At 36.3% G+C, this 15,520-nt stretch overlaps 1 protein-coding gene across 2 annotated transcripts in view; it reads left to right on the forward strand.

Moving 5' to 3' along the window:
- The window catches only part of LOC106094432 (tetraspanin-18), a 152,870-nt gene that overhangs the window by 15,976 nt on the left and 121,374 nt on the right, over positions 1-15,520 (forward strand). For both annotated transcript variants that reach the window (XM_059363611.1, XM_059363607.1), the window contains one exon: positions 7,033-7,058. The gene's annotated coding sequence lies outside the window, so the exon portion shown is untranslated. The remainder of the gene's footprint in view (positions 1-7,032; positions 7,059-15,520) is intronic.

The following is a 15,520-nucleotide window of genomic DNA, read 5'->3' on the forward strand; positions in this document are numbered from 1 at the left end:
TTCGACATCCTTCTTCAATTTGGCCCAGATCGGTTCAGATTTAGATATAGCTGCCATATAGACCGATCTCTCGATTTAAGGTTTTGAGCCCATAAAAGAGGCATTTATTGTCCGATGTCGCCGAAATTGGGGACAGTGAGTTGTATTAGGTCCCTCGACATTTTTCTTGAATTTGGAACAGATCGGTCCAGATTTGGATATAGCTGCCACATAGACCGATCTCTCGATGTAAGGTTTTGGGCCCATAAAAGAGACATTTATTGTCCAATGTTGCCAAAATTTGGGACAATGAGTTGTGTTATACCCCTCGACATATTTCTGCAACATGGCACAGATCGGTCCAGATTTGCATATAGCTGCCTTATAAACCCATCTCTCGATTTAAGGTTTTGGGCCCATAAAAGGCATATGTATGATTCGATTTTGCTGAAATATGGGACAATGAGTTGTGTTATACCCCTCAACATATTTCTGCAACATGGCACAGATCGGTTCAGATTTGCATATAGCTGCCATATAGACCGATCTCTCGATTTAAGGTTTTGAGTCCATAAAATGGGGCATTTATTGTCCGATGTCGCCGAAATTTAGGACATTGAGTTGTGTTGGGCCATTCGACATCCTTCTTCAATTTGGACCAGATCGGTTCAGATTTAGATATAGCTGCCATATAGACCGATCTCTCGATTTAAGGTTTTGAGCCCATAAAAGAGGCATTTATTGTCCGATGTCGCAGAAATTGGGGACAGTGAGTTGTATTAGGTCCCTCGACATTTTTCTTCAATTTGGACCAGATCGGTTCAGATTTAGATATAGCTGCCACATAGACCGATCTTTCGATTTAAAGTTTTGGACCCATAAAAGAGACATTTATTGTCCGATGTCGCTGGAATTAGGGACAGTGAGATATGTAAATCCCTTCGACATTTTTCTGCAACTTGACCTAAATCGGTCCAGATTTGCCATATAGACCGATCTCTCGATTTAATGTCTTGGGCAATAAAAGGAGCATTTATTGTCCAATTTTGTCAAAATTTGGGACAGTGAGTTGTATTAGGTCCCTCGATATCCTTCTTCAATTTGGCCCATATCGGTCCAGATTTTTATATAGCTGCCATATAGACCGATCTCTCGATTTAAGGTTTTGAGCCCATAAAATTGGCATTTATTGTCCAATTTCGCCGAAATTTGGGACAGTGAGTTGTGTTGGGCCCTTCGACATTCTTCGTCAATCCCTCCCTCCCTCCCTCGTCAGGTCCCTCGATATCCTTCTTCAATTTGGCCCATATCGGTCAAGATTTGGATATAGCTGCCATATAGACCGATCTCTCGATTCAAGGTTTTGGGCCCATAAAAGGCGCATTTATTGTCCGATTTCGCCGGACAGTGAGTTGTGTTAGGACCTTCGCCATCCTTCTTGAATTTGACCCCGATCGGTCCAGATTTGGATATAGCTGCCATATAGACCGATATCTCGATTTAAAGTCTTGTCACCATAAAAGGCGCATTTATAATCCGATTTCACTGAAATTTGAGACAGTGACTTTTGTTAAGCTTTTCGGCATCCGCGTCGTATATGCGGTCAATAAAACCGTAAATAGGTATCCCACATCCCCTACGTCAGCCGCTACATGACATGACTTCTAAAAAAAGTACTCAGAAATTTTCCAATGAAGTTGACCCACTGCATTATATTCTTACTTTGCCTTTTACTTTAAATTTGTGACTTTTCCCATTTTTAAATTCTCCAAAGTCATGTCATAATTTCCCCACGGAATGCTGTTTTGCAATGTATTTTGTCAGCAATGCAAATTACAACTGCACTCTGTCATCTTGGGTCTCTGTGTGGCAACCATGTTAGCCATTGTTAGAGATTAGTCTGTAATTAAACACCGGCCAATGTTCGACATGCAGCCAATCTGCAAAGCCAAGGCATTGCCTTAAAGGTTTTTTTTTTGTTTTGCGAAAAACGCCAATGCTACTCCACTTGGGTGAATGAAAGCCAAAGTGGTGCCATTTACTAAAGCAAATGGAAAGGAAAACTTGGGCGAGTGCGAACTAATCTTTGAAAGATACGATTAGACAACTGATACGACACTGAGACACCAACACAAATGCAGTAAAAAACACCAATAGTCGACTCATTAGCACCACACCAGAGAAGTTAAAGGCCAAATTAGTTTGGCCCTTTGAACGTATGCGAATAGAATGTGTAGCTGGGAAAGGGGAAATGAAGTTAGTTTTTGCTACTTTAAAATTCATAAAACTTGGAGTTTATGGGTCTTCATCTTTAAGTGGAGCTACTTTAGCTTTTATGTGAATTTGGTCTTTACGAGAAGTTTTTTTTTCGTACATTGGAGTCTATTTGCCCTCCTCCACTTGGCATGCTATCAACGAAAATTAGCATAATTGTTTGCCAGGGCACACGAACTCAGCCAGCCATACAGCCATTTTTAAAGAAGGGGTTAACAGGCATACACTTTGGGCTTCTTCTGTATGTTTGGGTGTTTTTTTTTCTTTAAAGTTTTTCCATTCAAGTTGTTTGCAAAGCATTAACTTTTATTTGTTACAAAATTAGGCTGGGTTGTTGGCCTATATTTTTTTTGAGCTAATCTTGCTGTCTTGTTTATCTGCAAGTCTGTCTACTAGGTACGCTGGACATTAAGATAAATTATTTTCATAAAAGTGAAGAGTTCAGTATTAAGGCAGCAAGACATAAATAAAAGAAAATTAAAATTTGTAGCAAAATCAAATTTGGGCCAAAATTTCTACAGCTTTATTCAAATTCAAATCAAATTCCTAAATTGATATACCCTCCACCATAGGATGGGGGGTATACTAATTTCATCATTCCATTTGTAACACCTCGAAATATGCGATATATATATTCTGGAACGTCATGACATTTTAGCCATCTAGCCATGTCCGTCCGTCTGTCTGTCCGTCCGTCCGTCCGTGTGACGAAAGCACGCTAACTTTCGAAGGAGTAAAGCTAGGCGCTTGAAATTTTGCACAAATACTTCTTTTTACTGTAGGTCGGTTGGGTTTGTAAATGGGCCAAATCGGTCCATGTTTTGATATAGCTGCCATATAAACCGATCTTGGGTCTTGACTTCTTGAGCCTATAGAGGGCGCAATTCTCGTCCGATTTAACTGAAATTTTGCATGAAGTGTTCTGGTATGACTTCCAACATTTGTGCTAAGTACAGTCTATATCAGCCCATAACCTGATATAGCTGCCATATAAACCGATCTCCCGACTGGACTTCTTGAGCCTCTAGAGGGCGCAATACTTATCCGATTTGGCTGAAATTTGGCATAAAGTGTTTTAATTTGACTTCCAACAACTGTGCCAAGTATAGTCTATATCAGTTCATAAGCTGATATAGCCGCCATATAAACCGATCTCCCGAATAGACTTCTTGAGCCTCTAGAGGGCGCAATTCTTATCCGATTTGGCCGAAATTTTGCATGAAGTGTTTTATTTCGACTTTCAACAACTGTGCTTAGTATGGTTCAAATCGGTCTATGTTTTGATATAGCTGCCATATAAACCGATCTCCCGAATAGACTTCTTGAGCCTCTAGAGGGCGCAATTCTTATCCGATTTGGCTGAAATTTGGCATGAAGTGTTCTGATATGACTTCCAACATTTGTGCCAAGTATAGTCTATATCAGTCCATAACCTGATATAGCCGCCATATAAACCGATCTCCCGAATAGACTTCTTGAGCCTCTAGAGGGCGCAATTCTTATCCGATTTGGCCGAAATTTTGCATGAAGTGTTTTATTTCGACTTTCAACAACTGTGCTAAGTATGGTTCAAATCGGTCCATGTTTTGATATAGCTGCCATATAAACCGATCTCCCGAATAGACTTCTTGAGCCTCTAGAGGGCGCAATTCTTATCCGATTTGGCTGAAATTTGGCATGAAGTGTTTTGGTATGACTTTCAACATTTTTGTGCCAAGTTTAGTCTATATCAGTCCATAAACTGATATAGCCGCCATATAAACCGATCTCCCGACTGGACTTCTTGAGCCTCTAGAGGGCGCAATACTTATCCGATTTGGCTGAAATTTGGCATGAAGTGTTTTGGTATGACTTACAACAGGTGTTCTAAGTATGGTCTAAATCGGTATATAACCTGATATAGCCGCCTTATAAACCGATCTCCTGAATAGACTTCTTGAGCCTCTAGAGGGCGCAATTCTTATCCGATTTGGCTGAAATTTGGCATGAAGTGTTTTGGTATGACTTTCAACATTTTTGTGCCAAGTTTAGTCTATATCAGTCCATAAACTGATATAGCCGCCATATAAACCGATCTCCCGAATAGACTTCTAGAGCCTCTAAGGGGCAATTCTTATCCGATTTGTGCGAAATTTTGCATGAAATGTTTTATTTCGACTTCCAACAACTGTGCTAAATATGGTTCAAATCGGTCTATGTTTTGATATAGCTGCCATATAAACCGATCTTGGGTCTTGACTTCTTGAGCCTCTAGAGGGCGCAATTCTAGTCCGATTTAACTAAAATTTTGCATGAAGTGTTCTGGTATGACTTCCAACATTTGTGCCAAGTACAGTCTATATCAGTCCATAACCTGATATAGGCGCCGTATAAACCGATCTCCCGAATAGACTTCTAGAGCCTCTAGAGGGCGCAATTCTTATCAGATTTGGCCGAAATTTTGCATGAAGTGTTTTATTTCGACTTCCAACAACTGTGCTAAGTATGGTTCAAATCGGTCCAAATTTTGATATAGCTGCTATATAAACCGCTCTTGGGTCTTGACTTCTTGAGCCTCTAGAGGGCGCAATTGTTATCCAATATGGTTGAAATTTGGCATATGTCGTTTTGGTATGACTTACAACAACTGTTCTTAGTATGGTCTAAATCGGTATATAACCTGATATAGCTGCCATATGAACCGATCTCCCAGTTTGATTTTTTGAGCCTCTAGAGGCCTTAATTATTACGCGATTTGCCTGAAATTTTGGAGATGGTGTTTTTCTTTGACTAATTGCGCTTAGAGAAGAAAGCAACGTTTTGAGTCTTGTCCTCTCTTTTTGTTTTTTTGGTAGATGCGGTAATTGGTTTGTTGAAGTCCAGTGACGATGTAAACAAATTGAAATTTATATAAAGAAGAAGAAGAAGATGTATTTTTGCTTAAAATACTAGCCAGCTGTAGAATCGCGTGGAACAGCTGGCTAGTATTTTAAGCAAAAACACATCTTCTTCTTTATATATTAAATTCAATTTGTGTTTGTTTGTCGGTTTGTACCGTATAGACCCAAAAACAGAAACCTATTACCTTGAAATTTTCAACGATTGTGTAGTTTGGCTATATCATTTTTTGATGTCGGAAGGGGGCGGACCCTTTCCCTTACTCGAAAGGTACTACCCAAAAATAAAAGTGGAACGATGGGGACAATATGCGATTCAAATGAAAGGTAATCAAGAGTAGACTAGGAATTTCATAATAAAAGTTGGGTCCAAGTATGGTACCTCGCAAATGTCGCCGCTTTAAATTTTCGATTCGAACGCAGGCGTTCAGCGTCATAGGCTACAGTAGCACGATATCCACATTCAGGGCGAAGTGTCGCCATCCTAAAAAGATATTGTAGAGTTAAAGAAGGTGCAGCGGAGCGGGCCCTGTCTAGTTAGTTTGGTCTAAAAGACAATACAATTTAAATAAAATTTCCTTAACTACTTTAACATACATAGTACAGTCACTTCCTTTCTTGTTTCTTCCTACCTTTCCTAATCATTTGTTTCCCTATTGTCTTTTTACAAACTCCAGGGTTCCATAACCCCTACTAGTTAGCTGGCCACCAGACCTTCTCGGGCTTCTTTTGTTTTTTTGTTTTATTTTCATTAAAAGTTGCATGCATTGGATGCATGACTCGAATGACTTTCATTTAAGTGGTTGCACTTTTGTTATGGCCGCCATCACCTGTTGGCAAGGTTTCTTTTGCAACCTGATGCTTGTTTTTTTCCACTTCTGCCCCTTTCAAGTTGATAATTGAAGGAAATGACATTAGGTTTTTGGACTTTTTGTTTCAACAGACCATAACTGCATATTTTATCATAATAATAAGCATGCAATTTGGTAGGGAAGAAAAACTGACGAAGTTATGAAACTTGGTTTTTGGAGGAGTTTACTCATTTAAATAGAATTTATGCAATTAAATATTGCCAACAAGTTGTTGTACATTTTGACTTGCCCTTTAAAAGTTCTGCAAGCAAACTTCATCTAGGGCTTCGTCATAAATAGCTTCAAGAATTGTTTAATATATAAAATATTTTAATATAAGCGTTATAGGTAAATAGCTCAAAATGATCTAAGTCTTATGGTGATATCGATTGTGCAAAAAGTGCAACATTTATTCGACATGCAAATGCAATATGCAAATTTTGTCCATGAACATTGCACTAAGGAACGACATGTTGCACTGAAGTCGAAATTTTGTGTTCACTTTTCCAAAAAAAAAATGTAACCCCACCACCGGGTGTAGTGTTCGTCTGTAATGGCGTTGCCTACAGAGAGTGGGGAAAATTGTTGCATTTCTGACACCGTGCCAAGTCTACGGTGGAGAATCTTGAACTTGAAATCAGCGGCTATCATTTAAGCAAATTTTGTTTGAAATGAAGCAGAAGAAGACAAAATTTATTGAAAGTTTGGAAAAAATAAATAAATAAAAATTCATATATAAAAATGGAAAAAGTGAACGTGAACGTGAACGTTTTATTTAGCCAACGGCATATTAGATGTATTACTAGAAAGCTCTTCATCCTTCAAGATTATTATTTGATTGGAATGACTACACATGAACTTTTCAATTGAAAATGCAAAAAATGCAACACTATGAGAGGGTTGGGGCGACATTTGCAAAATGTTGGCCCGTATAACTGCAACATTAGTGTAATTTTTTTTTTCTGATTCAAAATCAACATTAGTCATGAGCTATGAACCCATGTACTTAAAAGAATTCTTTTAACGCTTTTTATTTATTTTTTCTTTTTTAGGGTTCCGGATTTATTCTTCAAACTTGGTAAGTTATGTAAATAAAAACTAAAATTTTTTAAGGAAAAGGCACCCGTTTATAAAGGAAAGGGAACAAAAGCTAACCTTTTTTAAAGGAATGAATACTAAAAGGCCACCGTAGCGCAGATGTTAGCATGTAAAAAAGAAAACAGTACTAAAACTAACCTTTCCTGAAGAAAGGGTATTTTCCTCAAGGAAATAGTTCTAAATCTAATCTTTCCTTAGGGAAAGGATACTAAATCTAACCTATCCTAAGGGAAAGGATACTAAATCTAATTTTCAGAAGAAAAGGGTAGTAAAACTACACTTTCCTGAAGATAAGCTACTAAAACTATGGTTTTATGAAGGAAAGGGTACTAAAACTACCTTTGCCTTAAGTAGAGGGTACTAAAACTACCCTTTTTTGAAGAAAAGCTGCTAAAACTACGGTTTTCTGAAGGAAAGGATTCTAAAACTACGCTTTTCTGAAGGAAGGTGTACTAAAACTACCTTTGCCTTAAGAAGAGGGTAGTAAAATTACGCTTTCCTGAAGGAAGAACCACCTTTTTCTGAAGGAAAGATTACTAAAACTACCCTTTCCTAAAGGAAACTACCCGTTGCTGAAGAAAGGGTTACTAAAACTACTTTTTCTTGTAGATATGGGTACTAAAATAACCGTTTCCTGAAGAATAGTATACTAAACCTACCCTTTGCTGAATGAAGGGGTTTTAAAACTACCTTTGCCTTTAGGAGAGAGTGCTAAATCTACCCTTTCCTGATGAAAAGGTTACTAAAACTACTCTTTTCTGAAAGAAAAATGACTAAAACTACCCATTCCTCAAGGAAAGGATGCTAAAACTACCCTTTCCTGAAGGAAAGATTAATAAAACTAATTTTTCCTAACTAAAAGGGTACTAAAACTACCCTCTCCTGAAGAAAAGGGTACTAAAACTACCCTTTCCTGAAGAAAGGATACTAAAAGTACGCTTTTCTGAAATGGAAATGGTAATAAAACTTCCTTTGCCTAAAAGAGAGGGTACTAAAACTAACCTTTCCTTAAGAAAAGGTACTAACACTACGCTTTCCTGAAGGAAAGAGTACTAAAACTATATTTGCCTTAAGGAAAGAGTACTAAAACTACCCTTTCCTGAAGGAAAGGTTTCTAAAACAACCCTATCCTGGGAAAAAGGGGTACTAAAACTACCTTTTCCTGAAGAAAAGGTTACTAAAACTACCCTCTCCTGAAGGAAAGATTACTGAAACTTCCCTCTCCTGAAGAAAAAGGTACTAAAACTACCATCTCTCGAAGGAAAGTGTACTAACTATCCTTGCCTTAACGAGATGGTAATAAAGCTACCCTTTCTTGAAGGAGTGGGTACTAAAACTACTCTTTTCTGAAGGAAAACCTAGTTTTAGTTGCCTTTACTTCAGGAAAGGGTTCTTAAATAACCATTTTATAAAGGAAAGTGTTCAATTACCTTTTTTAAAAGGGGATGTTACTAAACTTCCATTTTTTAAAGAAAGATATAATTGAACTACTTATTTTTTAAAGAAAGTAGCAGGAAAACAAATTTTTTTTAAGGCGTGAGTACTAGAATTACCTTTCCCTTAAGAGAAGGGTACTAAAACTAACCTCTTAACTTTGTCAAGATTGTTATTTAAAGCAAATTTTATCAAAATTTTCCATTTGCTGGAAATGTTGTCAAAATTTGCTGCTTTTAGGGAATTTTATCAGAATTTGCTATTCATATGAAATTTTGCTAGGTATTTAAAATTTTTTCAAATTTTGAAAATATTATCAAAATTTGCTACTTATAGCAAATGTTGTCAAAAGTGGTCAGTTAAAGGATTTTTTTTATAATTTGCTTTTTTTTTTGGAAATGTTTATCAAATATAGCTATTTTTATAATTCCGAGGATATTGTCCGGCTTTAGACCCTTGCTTAATGCTTTCTATTCAAAGAATAGCATAGCAAACAACAATTAAAAGTCAGCAAAAGCATGTTGTTGCTAGAAGCATTTCACTGGCTTGACGGTTTCAGCCTACTATTTTCCATTTGGCCACAGTGGGCCATTTACTGTGAAAAATGAGGCATCATATGAAAAATGACCAAATTTTGGCAAAAATGGCCAATATCTTGATTTCTTTAATACTTAGGGCTCCAAATTGAATAGATTCGGAAGCAGCATGTTCCATATTATATTTCCTGTAAACAGTTTCAGCCCACTATTTCCCATTTGGCCACAGTGGGCCATTTACTCTGAAAAATGGGGCACCATCTGAAAAAATTACCAAATTTTGCCAGAAATGGCCAATATCTTGGTTTCTTTAGTACTTAGGACTCCAAATTGAATAGATTCGGAAAGAGCGTGGTCCATATTATATTTCCTGTAAACAGATGTATCCCACTTTTTTCCAGTTGGCCACAGTGTGCCATTATCTCTGAGAAATGGATCATCATATATAAAAATGACCAAATTTTGCCAAAAATGGCCAATATCTTGGTTTCTTTAATACTTATGGCTCCAATTTGAATAGATTCGGAAGCAGCGTGTACCATATTGTATTTTCTGTAAACGGTTTCAGCCCACTATTTCCCAGTTGGCCACAGTGGGCCATTTATTTCGAAAAATTGGGCATCATATGAAAAAATTATCAAATTTTGCCAAAAATTACCAATATCTTGGTTTCTTTAATACTTAGGTCTCCAAATTAAATAGATTCGGAAAGAGCGTGGTCTATATTATATTTCCTGTAAACAGATGTATCCCACTTTTTCTCAGTTGGCCACAGTGTGCCATTATCTCTGAAAAATGGGTTATCATATATAAAAATTACCAAATTTTGCCAAAAATGGCCAATATCTTGATTTCTTTAATACTAAGGAATCCAAATTGAATAGATTCGAAAAGAGCGTGGTCCATATTATATTTCCTGTAAACAGTTGTGTCCCACTTTTTCTCAGTGCCTATTGTGCCTATTCCTTCTATTGAGTGATGAATTAAATTCGACATCCATATTTCTTTTACGACTTGTATTTTTTTTTTTATTTTTATTTGTAATTTCATTTTTCGTCATTTTTGTTTTTTTTTTTTTTTAATTGTAAATAATTTTTATTTTGATGAGAATTCATTACAATTTTTTTGAATTTCTTTTTTTATATTAGGATTTTTCCACATTTGTATTTGGGTTTAATCAGGATTTTCATTATTAGGATTTTTTGTATTGCGATTTTTTGTATTAGGTTTTCTGTATTATAATTCTAAATTTCACATATAGATGGCGCTCTATCGTGAATTTTTTGCATTTTTTTCCGTTTGCAGGATATTTTGCCGGCTTTGGACATTGTTTAATACTTTCTATTCAAAGAATAGCATAGCAAAAAATTTCTTAAAAGTCTGCAAAAGTGTGGTGTTGCTAAAAGCATTTGACTGGCTATGCTGGCAATGATGTCAGATGGATATTTGGTAATAATTTTTATTTAAAACCTGGTATGAATGATAAATCGTTTCGAAGTTTTTGTGACAATTTTCCTTTAACCCTTTAACACGCATTCTCTTTTCATTAAATTTTACCCATATCCCAAAGAAGTTACAGTTTCAAAATTGATTTTGCAGGAGCACTTTTATGTTGAACAAGCAATTAAAAAGTTTAATTAAATCCAATGATACACCCACCGCCTTTCAAAAACCAATATGAATTTCACATGGCTTGCAACAAGTACTCCTGTAACGAGTAATTCTGTATTAAAGGAACACAATGTCACCTCTACCTCCCTTGCTAGCGGTGGTAGCTGATTGCTCTTTGTGGCTTAAAAGCTTAAATGGTGCAGAAAAAAAGTGTTAATATTGAATGTTGAAACGCATTAACAAAGCAACAACAGAACCGCATTCAGTCAATAACCGTCATTTCCCACAGTTTTGGCGAATGCATGCATGTTGTGTTGGCTTCACATTTGGTTTGGCTAAGCTATCCCGACTGCCGACTGAAAATGTCTTTTGCCACAGTTTAAAAGGGATTTGTGTTGTGGTTGTTGCTGTCTGTATTTTTTTTTTCCTTTCCCAAGTAGCTGGAGCTCTTTCCCTATTGCCTTTTCTAGGGTTCTGTGTTCAAATTACTTTATAATTGTTATTTAATGCTGTACTATTTTTTTCTGGAATCCTCTTTCTCTGGCTGGTTCTGTTGGCCAAAAACCTACCAAGTGGTGGTTATGTGCTTTGGGTCTGGAGTTTGGCTGCTGCTTGTGATGTGGCTGCTGCTGGTGTTGTTGTTGTTGTTGTTGGTGATTAGGATTAAACTACTTATGGCCCTAAATATTGTGGCAACATATAAATAGCACAATGAACTTTGGAATCAGAGTTAAGTGGTTTTCGCTCTTTCATAAATGTAAAGCCATTCTGTCCTAAAAATGAGGACAGGCATTGTACTTAAAATTATGGCCAAGATAGTTGAGCGGATAATCTTAGTAAACAACTCTTGAGGGATCAATTCACTTTAGGCCATAAGAATTTATGAGGATTTGCTTTTAAACACCCATCCTCGCTCTTTAAAGTCACCTTTACATCGTTTTGGGGAAAAAGGTCCTTTTTTTTGTTTGGTTTCTACAAAAGAACTTTCAAGTGTAGTGGTAGTTGATTTTTTTTCTTTTCAAACAATATCATCGGATATTGTTCACTTTACTTTACTTCACTTCACTTTTGCTTTCATTTTTCAATCTCAAAACGACAAAGTTCATTGGCATCATTGATGTCTTTTGAGGGCAGGCACTAAGGTAGAGCAGCAAAACGACAAAGTTTTTGCTGCCTGAAAGTGTGCAAAAATACTTTCTTTTCTTGTTTACATGGCTCAAATGAAAAGTTATATTTTTTATTGGAGATTTATTTTTACCCTACACCATAGAGTGTTATGGTAAATTTCATGTTGTCGTTTGTAACAGTTTTGTCGAAAATACCTATTCAAGGTAAATTTTGTTGAAATATCTGGGAGTTTTTTTGCGGCCGGCTCCTGGGCTCCCTGTCCTATGATTTGATATCAGATTCGAAATCCTCTCCCATAGATCTCTCATTTAAGTTCTATAAATTCCCTGTCGGCATTTGATTTTGGGAGGACATGTCCCAGATACTTTCTCCCTGATATGACCTACCAAAGACCTTTCATTTAAATTCCATATTGTCCCGATTGGCCGGTCTATTGTCTTATTGGTGGATTTTTTCTTGGATCTGGGGAGGACATGTCCTAGATACTTTCTCCCTGATATGACCTGTCAAAGACTTTTCATCTAAGTTCCATATTGTCCCGATTGGCCGGCCTATCGTCTTATTGGTGGATTTTTTTCTTGAAGCTGGGGCGGCGCCAGGCTTTTCGACCAATTTTTTATACCAGTTTCAAAGTCTACTCTCCAAGATCTTTCATTTGATACCCTTTTTGTGTCGTTGCAAATTCATGGCCGTTTTGAGGATCAGGCGTCCTTACAGACAATTTGGACCAATTCTTTTTTTGGAGAAGGGGAGGCCCAGTTTCTCTCCCTTATTACTTATACCAGATTCGTAGTTTACTCCCTAAGATCTTTCATATAATACCCACTTTGTGACCCCACACACACCTTGGACCAACATTTGTATGTCCGATTTGTACTATACTTTCAAATACCTTTCAAGTGATACACATTTTGACACTGGCTGAAATGTCCTGCTTCGGATTTTGGGGAGTTGGGGTTACCCTTATTTCATTTGATACCCACATTGTCCCAGTCGGTAAATATGTCCCTGATGTGATTTTTTTGAGGGTGGAGAGGAAAACTTAAAATGGCTGTATCTCCTAAACTATGCGTCCTAGAGGGAAATCTAAAATCCATTAAAAATCGAAATTTCACTTGGTAAACTTAAAATGGCTGTATCTCCTAAACTATGCTTCCTTAAGGGAAATGGGCCTTAATTCGTGACTCCTTCAATAAATTCAAAAATCCATCGAAAGTCCATTAAAAATTGAAATTTCCCTTGGAAAACTTAAAATGGCTGCATCTCCTCAACTATGCGTCCTAAAGGGAGATGGACTTTAATTCGTGACTCCATTAAAAAATTCAAAATTTCATTGAAAATCCATTAGAAATCGAAATTTTACATGCAAAACTTAAAATGGCTGTATCTCCTAAACTAAGCGTCCTAGAGGGAAATGGGCCTTAATTCGTGACACCATCAAAAAATTAAAAATTTCATTGAAAATCCATTAGTCGAAATTTCACTTGCAAAACTTAAAATGGCTGTATCTCCTAAACTAAGCGTCCTAGAGGGAAATGGGCCTTAATTCGTGACACCTTAAAAAAATTAAAAATTTCATTGAAAATCTATTTGAAGTCAAAATTTCACTTGCAAAACTGAAAATCCATTAGAAGTCAAAATTTCACTTGCAAAACTTAAAATGGCTGTATCTCCTAAACTAAGCGTCTTAGAAGGAAATGGGCCTTAATTCGTGACACCATCAAAATATCACAAATTTCATTGAAAATCCATTAGAAGTCGAAATTTCACTTGCAAAACTTAAAATGGCTGTATCTCCTAAACTAAGCGTCCTAGAGGGAAATGGGCCTTAATTCGTGACACCATCAAAAAATTAAAAATTTCATTGAAAATCCATAAATGGCTGTATCTCCTAAACTAAGCGTCCTAAAGGGAAATGGGCCTTAATTCGTGCCACCATCAAAAAATTAAAAATTTCATTGAAAATCCATTAGAAGTCGATATTTCACTTGCAAAACTTAAAATCGTCCTAGAGGGAAATGAGCCATAAATTGTGACACCATCAAAAAATTAAAAATTTCATTGAAAATCCATTAGAAATCGAAATTTCACTTGTAAAACTTAAAATGGCTGTATCTCCTAAACTATGCGTCCTAGAGGGAAATGGGCCTTAATTCGAGACTCCATCAAAAATTGGAAAAATCCGTCGAAAGTCCATTAAAAACTGAAATTTCCCTTGAAAAACTTAAAATGGCTGTATCTCCAAAACTATGCGTCCCAAAGGGAAATGGGCTTTTATTCGTGACTCCATCAAAAAATTCAAAAATGCATCGAAAGTCCATTAAAAATCGAAATTTTCCCTTGAAACACTTAAAAGTGCTGTACCTCCTAAACTATGCGTCCTACTTTTAACTGTCTTTCATTTGATACCCATATTGTGTGTGGGACGATCCCCAATGTTTTTGGACTCCCAAGTTATATACCTGTTGCTAGTTTTTGGGTCGCCATAAGTCGCAAACAAAATTTGGCATAAATTGGTGTACCCATCTCGGGATGGGTAAGGGGGAGGGTAGTTTTCGAACCTTTCACTTTGGGAAGGGCCGTTTTAGCACCTTTTACTTTGAGAAAGTGTAGTTTTAGTACTTTATACTCTGAGAAAAACTAGTTTTAGTACATTTTACTTTGAGAAAGGACTGTTGTACTTACTTTGAGAAAAGTTGGTTTTAATACCTTTTACTTTCAGTAGGGCAAGTTTTAGTACCTTTAACTTTGAGGAAAGGTAGTTTTAGTACCTTTTACTTTGAGAAAAACTAGTTTTAGTACATTCTACTTTGAGAAAGGGCAGTTGTACTAACTTTGAGAAAGGGTAGTTTAGTACTTTTTACTTTGGGAAGGCTAATTTTCGTACCTTTTGCTTTGAGGAAGGGTAGTTTTAGTAACTTTTACTTTGAGAAGGGTGGTTTTAGTAACTTTTATTTTGGGTAATGGTAGTTTAAGTACATTTTACTTTGAGAAAGGGTAGTTTTAGTACTTTTTACTTTGAGAAAGACTTTTTTTGTCATCTTTTACTTTCAGAAAGAGTAGTTCTAGTAACTTTTACTTTAAGAAAGGGTAGTCTAGTACCTTTTACTTTGGAAAGTCTAGGTTTAGTACATTTTACTTTGAGAAAGGATAGTTTTAGTACCCTTTTTTGGAGAAAGGTTAGTTTTAGTACCTTTTATTTTGGGAAAGGGTTGTCTTAGTAGCTTTTATTTTAAGTAAGGGTAGTTTTAGTACATTTTACTTTGATAATGACTATTTTTTGGTATCTTTAATTTTGAGAAAGGGTAGTTCTAGTAACTTTTACTTTGAGAAAGAGTAGCTTAGTACCTTTTACTTTGGAAAGGCTAGTTTTAGTACATTTTAGTTTGAGAAAGGATTTTTTCTCAAAAAGGGTACTAATAAAACTACCCTTTTTCTCAAAAATGATACTAAAAGTACCTTTTTTTCATAAAAATTGTACTAAAACTACCCTTTCTTCAAGCACAGGCTACTAAATCTAACCTTTCTCCAAAAAAAAGTACTAAAACTACCCATTCTCCAAAAAGGGTACTTAAACTATCCTTTCTCCAAAAAAGGGTACTAAACCTGCCCTTCCTCCAAAAAAAGAGTACTAAAACTACCCTTTCTCCAAAAAGGGTAATAAAACTACCCTTTCCCCAAAAAGGATACTTAAATTACCCTTTCTCCAAAAAAGGGTACCCTTTATGGAGAA

The sequence above is a fragment of the Stomoxys calcitrans genome, chromosome 1 (assembly GCF_963082655.1).
Source record: "Stomoxys calcitrans chromosome 1, idStoCalc2.1, whole genome shotgun sequence".
Classification (NCBI taxonomy): domain Eukaryota; kingdom Metazoa; phylum Arthropoda; class Insecta; order Diptera; family Muscidae; genus Stomoxys; species Stomoxys calcitrans.